We start from the raw sequence: 8,727 nt of genomic DNA, 5'->3' as shown, positions 1-8,727 counted from the left end.
TCAGAGGTGGTTTGAACTCAATTCATGAGGTTTTTTAATAAGACTCCCAAGCTCTCCATTTGGGTTACGGGAGGATTTATGGGTTTAGAGAAGAGCGGTTCTCAATACACCTTATCAGAAGCTCAGACAGGAGAATAACAACTCTTTGGGAGACAAGTGACCATGGCTGGTGCAAGGGAGCTGACTCCTGCAGCTGGATGTGCTCCCATTCGCAAGTCGCCATCGGGGCCCAAACCAGTCTCCTCTTTCCCAGACCAGCCTGGATGCTGGAGAAAGGCTGAATAGGCACGATGCTCATTCACAACCTGTTTTGTTGTCTTCTCATTTGCCTCTGGTATCTCGAACCTTTCAAGAAGCCTAGAAGTATTTTCAAGCCTTTTTCTTCAATTAGGAAGCAGAACCTCTCCCCCATACAATCCCAGGAGCTTACCAATTTTGGGGGATCTCACTGAACAATGTCAGAAAGCCTTTGCAGGGTCAGGGCTAGTTCAGGCTCATACAATACTCGGAGTCCAAGGCCCTGCTGAAGGAAGGGCAGGTACCATTTGCATCCCAGCATGAAACCATCTCAGATGTCCTCCTCGGAGGCTGGGCAACTGGTGTCCCTGTCACTGCTAGCAGTGCACAGCTCATCAAATGCAGGAGTCAGACTTGCTACTCATCTCTGGCAGACAAACTGACAGCCTAGTGCTCTATCATCAATATTAATCGGCTCATTAACAAAGGCTTGTAAAACCAGTCCCAGGGATAGGGGGAGGGGAAGAAAAAAAAAAAGGGATGAAATCAGCAAACCAATCTATCTTTGAGATTTTTAAGCTTTTTGACTATAGATTTCTTTCTTCCACCCAGAGTAGGGAGGGGGCGAGACCTGTGCAGTTAAACAAATCAATTGATGAATTTTCTCCATGACATTCAGGGGCTGAGTCCTGGGCTAATCGTAAAAAGGCACTGCCAGAGGATTTTAATAAATCCCTTTAATTAAGTGATATGTTTTAGAATTAAGTTATGATGAAAACTATAAATCCTTTCCCAACAAATGGAGTTCAGTGTGCACAGAAGGAAAAGGGCATTCCTCTTCTTTTATCTTTCTGGTTTTTGCATCCCTTAATACACTAGGATTCAAACAATTAATTATCAAACAATACAGGAAGCCATGTCATTTATCACCCTGCAATCCAGCCTTTTAAATTAGCTAGATTTAACCTTGCACTAACTAATCCTGTGCTGGCAGAAGGGTTTAACTTTTTTTTCCCCCCACCCCTCCCCTCTGAAGGGCTTTGGTGCTTTGCTCTGAGACAGTTCCCTGCAGCTGAGGCCAGGGCAATGCTGCAACCACCACTGGATGCAGGTGGCCCAGCCGAGGACCTCTCCGTGGGATGCCTGAACAGCGTCCCCACTTCAAGCACAAGCAAGGTCCATGCCCTCAGCTTGCCAAATCCCCTTTAGAAACCTCAGCCCTACACATCATCCCCAAGGCAGCGTTCAACCAGCCAGCCCCAAGGATACAGAAGCAAAAGTGTTATTCATGCCACTAAGCCCAGTAAAATACCCTTGTACATGAGGGGTTTACACTGGGAGACTACAATAAGCTGGTAGAAAGTAGACGGATCACTTGTCCCTGACCCCAAGAGACTTCGCTCGTGCACCTCATTGACAATCACAGCTAGCAGCAGCACCGAGACCTGCTCAGCCCCGGCCTTGGCAGGAACAGATTGGTGTCCTGCCCCTGCCCTCACAGTGATCCCACGGCACGTAGCAGCTTGCCTGCTGTTTCCAGTACATGGTTTCTTGAAATGAGAAACATCTCTGTGGGACTAAGCTCAGTGCCTTGCAAAGTCCCATGGGAGAAGTGAACTGCTACGATGCAGGAACATGCAGGTAGAACAAGAAATAAAATCCCTGGTTTGTTCACCCCGACCAGACCCAAAGGCAGGGCAGAGAGGAGCTCCTTGCTGTAGATACGTGGTTTGTTAGGAAGGTGGCTGGTAGTGAAATGAGAATTACAGGGGGACGCAGAGGAGGGAAAGCCGTGTCTTGCTGCGATGTTCGCACCACCCTTCCCTTGTGTCTGCGCCAGGGTGGCTCTGCCAAGGCTGTTTCTCAATTGCTGGTTTATTTTGTAGATTGAACACAGAGCTCATACAGTTCAGTACAGGGAAACCTTGAACCAGGGCAGCTGAGAGCAGGAAAGAATGGAGTTGCATGGAAACAGTTTGGGAGAAAAAAATAAAAAAATTTTATATAGCACTGTGTGCAAAGCTTTACCTGCTTGATGGGTTGCTTTATCCATCACCATTTTGTTGTACAATGCAAGAGCTGTCTTACTGCAGCACAGAGAGAGTCAATAAGGGTGGCAGAGAAACTTAACAACAAGAGATTGCTCCCCAAGATACAGTCTTGTCACAGCCAAGGCAAACAGAGGGTCTTTGTTAGCATATTTACCTTGCTCCACCATCGTTAGACTTGCTGCATAAATAGAACTGTTCATCTTCTTCTCCCAGCCAGCTCATCTCCTCCACTGGGACATCAGTGCAAACACCTCAGGGTACCAGGCCACCGTAATAGCCTTTTCCAACAAGGCTGACAGTAATTTCAGGAAGAAAGAAAGAGAAAACAAAACAAAATCCAATTGGAATAGCTGCTGAAAGGTTGCAAACAAGGTGAAGGAAATACTCAAGTGAAATAATACAGTACTGAGAAAATAAAGAGGCAAATAATAGGAACTTTTTAATATTAACTTCTCTGTTGCTACAGCAGGACCAGTGCCCTGCTGCTATTTCTGTAATCCACAGGGGCCCAACCAGGGCCAACAATAGCACTTATCGCATATTCACCACTTTTCCTTTTAAAAACATTGCTCCATCACCAAGCAGTTTACCCCTAAACCAAACAGCATCACAGCCCATTGAGTTTTTTCTCATAAATCTTCTTCAGACAGAAAGTATTCTGGGGTGTATAAACTCCCAGAAATTTTCCACGTTCATTAAAAAATATCTATTGTTCTAATTAAAAAACCCTGACTCTTAATAAGATTTTTCAGTTCCCAAATGCTGCCAGCACTAAACCTTCTGGCTTACCTCTACTTGATTTCAAAGGACAAGCGTACACAAAGCAAGTTGCTTCTCAGTCCTCAGTTTGCAAAGAGGAAGAACTCAGTAGCTGCTGGCTTTTTATGGGGCAAAAGCAATCAGGAGCCTCACCTGGGGACAGCCTGGTTTACTACCATCTGTCTCAGAATTAACCCTCTCAAATCTCAGTAAATAATGCAAGTCTGAATACTTTTCAAAAGGAAACAAGACACAGGCAGCCCTGAGGTCTCCCACCCTGGAAACATTTTCTGGGGCTTTTCATTTGCTTTGCCATAAGCATCACCGCTTATAGACCAGGGCACTTTGCACAGGGACATCCACCAATGTCACCTTGGGGTGGCACGTACATATCTTACCTCTTTATTGCCCAGCAGCCCAATTATCCCCTGCTTCTCTGTTTCTGGAAAGATGCAAAAACCTACAGGAATCACAAGAAATGCCAAGGTGAGAGAAAGAGGAACAGAAGTTCCTGTTTACCCATCCCATAGTGAAACAGAGGGTCATAAATTTCCCAATTAAAATTCTCTTAAAAGTTGGCAACTGATGAAACATAACTTATGGCTGGTAAAACACAACTGTTTTCAATAATTAATATACAAGCTACCTTTAAGAAAGGTAGGGGTCTTGCAGAGTGGAAGGTGCAATTATTGTTTCATTAAAGATTGATTACATGTGTGGCCAGTCATTTGAATAATGGCTCTGCTGCCACCTTAAATGGAATGATAAATGAGGTTGGGTCTACTGCTGTGACTTGATGCACAAGTTGACTCTTGGATGCTAGTGAGAAACAGCAGCATCTTTCCAGCCAAAAAGGTCATCTGAATTATTAAAGAGCTGAAGATCAAGTAACTATGAATAAGGTCAAAGAGACTGTTATGGTGACAGGACTGGAATTAATTGAGTGATAATTTTCCTACATTTATGTTTTTGGGTTTGGTTTTTTTTTTTTTTGTTGCTGTTATGAAAGGAATCCAAAGGGATGGCCTCACTCGGAAATGAAAGGCAGGGTGTTTTTAACCAGCCACAACAGAGCAGTTTCTCTGCTCAGAGAGAAGAGGAAGGTGCCCACTTTATATGATGGGAGCCATCTGGAAAAGGGTGGCTGCCACCACAGTGGTGTCATCTGCTCATGGGAAAATTCCATGAAATGTCTAGGATGGAGAGGAGCCACTTCTCTCCGATCAGCAGAACCCACGGGTCACCCTCCCCTCTCCCTATTGAGAAGCACCAGGCGTTTTGGGCATGTTCCTCTCAGGCAGGCAGAAATGCGGTGGGGTTTCTGAGGCTGCAGCATGGTGAAACCTGGCAAACGCTCAGGACAGCGCTCGTTAGACCCTCCATGGGCAGATCTACCCACGCCTGAATGATGGGCCTGGTGGGATGCTCATCATTCCCGCTCCCGCACGCTGCTGGGCAAACAAATTCAGCAATGCGGATCCAGCCTCCTCAGGCTGGGGCTGGCAGCCTGGGGATTTGCAGGAGGAGATGGAGCCTTTGGTTTGCTTTCAGTAGCCATCGGCAGCCGCCTACGCAGTCATTTCACACCCCTGTACCTCCAACTCCCCTTAAAGGAAACGTGAAAGGAAAGCATCCAAAGCATGTTGTCTAGGGGAACAGAGAGGGGGGACACATTTGTTACTAAAAGTACGTCTCGCAGTTCAGTCCCGTGCTCAGGGCCTGGGAAGGCAGACGGTGCTCTGTGGGTGTGCACGCCGAGGGCTCGCTGCAGCACTGATGGGAGGGAGAGCGACCCGGGGCGCGCACTGCAGAGACACGAGGAACCGTCGGCAAGTCTTCTCCCCCCGTCCCTCAGTGCTTCTCACAAGCGTTTGGACTATCACCAACACAGATTGTGCTCAAGACAAAAGCGTGAAGCCCACAACATTTTGGCCATAGCATCCTTGGGTCGTTGTGGCTGGAACAAGCAGAGCGGGGGGTGAAGTGGTCCCCTCTTTTCAATGGCAAAGTGGGGAGCAGGCCAACGCCAACGTCCTTCTGCAGCCAGCACAGTTTGCAGGGCAGGAGTTACAGTAAGAAAGAACAAATATATGTTGGGAGTAAATGCCTTAATTATATTCATGATCGGTTTTGCCCTAGACTAGAGCGCTAAGGAGACCCTCTTCTATCAAAGTCAATTAAATGGTTGCCATTCTCCTAAAACCCAGCAATAAAACAAGAGCTGTACATATCCATTAAACTGCAGTACACATCCATTAAACTTGCTTTTGCTGCTGCAGTTCATTTACTGCCAGGATTGGACTTGATTCTGATCTTGTTTACGTGAGTTTTACCCTGGTGTAATAGCAGAGACTTCCCAAAGGCAGCCTGGCTGATTTACTCCAGCCTGGTACAGACACTGACACAGTTACAAAGGGGATGAGACAGATACTTTCATTTCAAAGACCTGCAAATAATCTTTGTGCATCAATAAACCCAAGAGATTAATGGTTTGCTAAACAGCCAGGTTATTCTACACACACACACACAAATCTATATGCAACTCCTGAAACAAATTTCTCCTAGCGATAGGAAAGCTTTCTCCCTGCAAACACCTTCGGGAAGTTTGTGCAGAAGAGGAGCACTGTCTGCGTGCTCCTCCTGTCCCCTCGGATCCTGGGAAACAGAGTTGGAGGTGACAACGGCGGGTGCAATGCTGGGGCTGGCTGGGCCATCTGCACAAAGCTGATCTCCCTGTGCATAATGAGCTTCGTTCCCAAGTTAGGAGCAGAGCAATCCTGAGCTGGGAACCTCCAGGCCCTCAGCTGCACTCAGTTGCCAAACTAAATCATTTAAGAAGAACAAAAGTTTGTTTTCTCCCTGTATGAAACTTGGCTGGGAGTTTGCTTGTGTCAAGAGGAGTAATGGTCTTAAGTTTGGGACTCAGTTTCTCCTCTGTGTTTTATCAGACACCAAGAGCTTTACGAGATCTTACACTCTGCTGTCAGCCATGCCAATCCTTTTAAAATAAACCTTCAGAAAAGCATCTTGATCTTCTCCCCTTTACCGAGACCAAAATCCCTGTCCCACTTCCATCCCCCCAGAGCTCTAGCAGTGCCCTGGGCACATTAAATGTATATTCCCTCCTGTGTGTTCAGGTTTTATCATATAGGCGGTGTCGGGGATGATGCTGTGATGGCAGATATAGCTCAGCCACCAGGCACGGACTGTAGCACATCCAGAAAGATTTAACTTTTTATAACTACTGTTGGTATTTCAAAGAGCTCATGGGGAGTCTGCTCATGCAGTGCAAGACAAGGTGTTGAAATTATCAGCACTTTAAAGATGCCTTTGCTTTCTTAAGATTTCCTTAAGAAGTCTCACGGTAGTTTTCTTGAAAGGAGCTGAAGATAGCAGAAAGGGTAGAAAGGTAGAAAATGGAAAGGAGAAATCCAAGTTTGCCTGTCGGCGGAGCACGAGGGAAGTCAGGCAGGCAGGGGGACACTTTCACAAGCATCTGCACATATTAAAAGCTTGCGTCCCCGTGGCTTTCATGCAAAGTTGAGCAGACACCTTTGAAAAGAAGACCCATACATCCCGGCAGGCAACAATCCCTCCGTCCCTTTGCTTCTCTGGAGTCTGTCCACCGTTCACTGCCCTGTTTCTCACTCCCCTGCTCCAAGGAGCTGTAGATGCACAGAAAGAAATGCACACGTGAAGGCAGACACCAAGGAGTGCTTCATTCTGGGTGACGTGCTCGATGTGCCTTTGGGGTGACCCACAGTTACGGCTTTCATTTTGCCTGTAAAGCAGCTGCAAGCACAAAGCTATAATGCTTGGTGGCAATAAGCAGGGCTGTAATGAACTTGGTGAGAAAGAAAAGAAAAGGTCACCACGCCCTTGTCTATGACCGGGCCCTGCAGAAAGACCCAGTGACTAATTAAAACTGTGGGCTTCACAGCCAGGAATACTAATCCTTACATCTGTACCGGCCCTAATGATCTACCTCTGTGTGCTTCTTCATGAAGGGGAAAAACAACCCATATTCAGTCTAATTGGCTTAATTTTTATAACTATGTTCCCCCCTGAGATCCATTTCTAAAACAATTTGGATTGTTCTTTCAATATCCTTTTCTTATACCCCTATGATCATCTCATTCATTCTAATTTGGAAAGAGGCCCCATGAAAGAAAGAAAAAAACCCCGAGTTTCTTTTGTTTTATGTAGTACATGATGTGAATTTCCTGACAGCAAGACTTCTGGGTCTCCTCGTAAGCAATCTTTTTTTTTTTTTTTATTCCTGACTAGGAATAAAGACTACATTTTTGAGAGAGAAGATGAATAACAACAGCAGCAATGCTCCAGTGTTTGTGGTGAAGTCGTCTCGATTTTAAAATCAAGATGAGCTATTTTTGTAAATGAAAAGTTCAGCTTCAAAGAGGAATAAATTCATTCACACACAGGAGGTTTGGCCAGTCTCTCCCCACCCTCTAGTCCATTAATCTTGGGCTCCCGTACTCTGAGCACTCGAAACCCTCCAGAAATATCCCCCAAAAACATGGAGTTTGCAAAGGATTTTAGTCTTTCTCAGTTTGGACTTTAATTATTAAAGACAAAAGAAAAAAAAAAACAGGTGAGACCTTTGAGATTTATAGCATCCAATAAAGGCTCTGTACACGGTGATTTACACAGCCACAGCGGTGGTCTGACTCCAGAAAGAAAAATGTGTGGGACTGTACAATTTATGAACGCCCACCTGGCATTTTCAAAATTCTTATAGCAGCAAACTATCAGGTCAATAACTCTGTTAGTGATCACCACCGGGTGGTAGGTCAGGTAGCAGACCCATAACATACGCTTTTGTGCATGTTTATTTACTTTTAAAAATCACGTTACCATCAACACTTAGCAAGGACACCCTATGGGCCACAGCCATAGGGGGATGTATCTGCAGATTCCTGATCATGACTTTAGGCTTGTTTTCCTGGTTATCTGCATGAAAGCCATCAAAACCAAGTCTTTATTTTGGCTGTTTCAGCTTCCCAGAGTGAGGTCTCTGTGGCTGCAGATGCTGACCCCAGCCCCGAGACTCACCAGGAGATGGGGAGCTGGAGAATGATGCTGGAGGGAGTAATTCTACAGAGGGATTTGGGCACCTAAGTCCCTTTTAAAATTCCAGTCTAAAAGTGTGATTCAATTCTTCTTTCTTCAGCTGCCTGAAGGTAAAGCAACTCGTTTCAGGTGTGCTCACTTCAGCAGGGAAAGGGAGCAGCTTCTGAAAGCAACTGGTCCCACCTGTTTGAGGAGACTACAAATTCCAGTACCTGATGCCAACGCCAAAAAGGACGCATTCCCTTTTTAATCAATTCTACAATGCTTCCATACCCCCACTGTATAGGTGAACGTATCTGGGAGTGTCACACTGGTAAATAATAGCAGAGGGAAAGAATAATTTAGTGTGCAAGGCATGGTAGCTAAGAAATGTTTCCAGCGAAGAACTGAAAAGCACTGGGGAGCTGATGAAGATGAACAGGGAGGAAGGCTGACTCAGATGGAGGTGTGATGATGTGGAGGAGACATGGGGAATGTTAAAGGAAGAGGAGGGCAAAGAGCCCCTAATTTCTCTTCCCCTCTGTTGTGATGGGCAGGAGACCCATTCCCTGGGAACACACACTTCTGCAAGTGCCCCGGTTCCCTGGAG

The 8,727-nt window shown here is 45.9% G+C and overlaps 1 long non-coding RNA gene across 1 annotated transcript; it reads right to left on the bottom strand.

Moving 5' to 3' along the window:
- Positions 1 to 529: 529 nt before the first annotated feature.
- LOC148056251 (uncharacterized) lies at positions 530 to 3,133 on the bottom strand. Its single transcript, XR_015703735.1, has 3 exons — positions 3,078 to 3,133; positions 2,443 to 2,580; positions 530 to 2,176 (listed from the first exon to the last, which is right to left on the bottom strand). It is a non-coding gene; the product is annotated as an uncharacterized LOC148056251 (long non-coding RNA).
- Positions 3,134 to 8,727: the final 5,594 nt, after the last annotated feature.

This window comes from Nipponia nippon, unplaced genomic scaffold (assembly GCF_047370975.1).
Source record: "Nipponia nippon isolate SJK-2023a ecotype South Korea unplaced genomic scaffold, ASM4737097v1 scaffold_16, whole genome shotgun sequence".
Taxonomy (NCBI): Eukaryota; Metazoa; Chordata; class Aves; order Pelecaniformes; family Threskiornithidae; genus Nipponia; species Nipponia nippon.
Note: the sequence above shows the minus strand (reverse complement) of the source record. Positions and strands in the feature narration are given on the sequence as shown.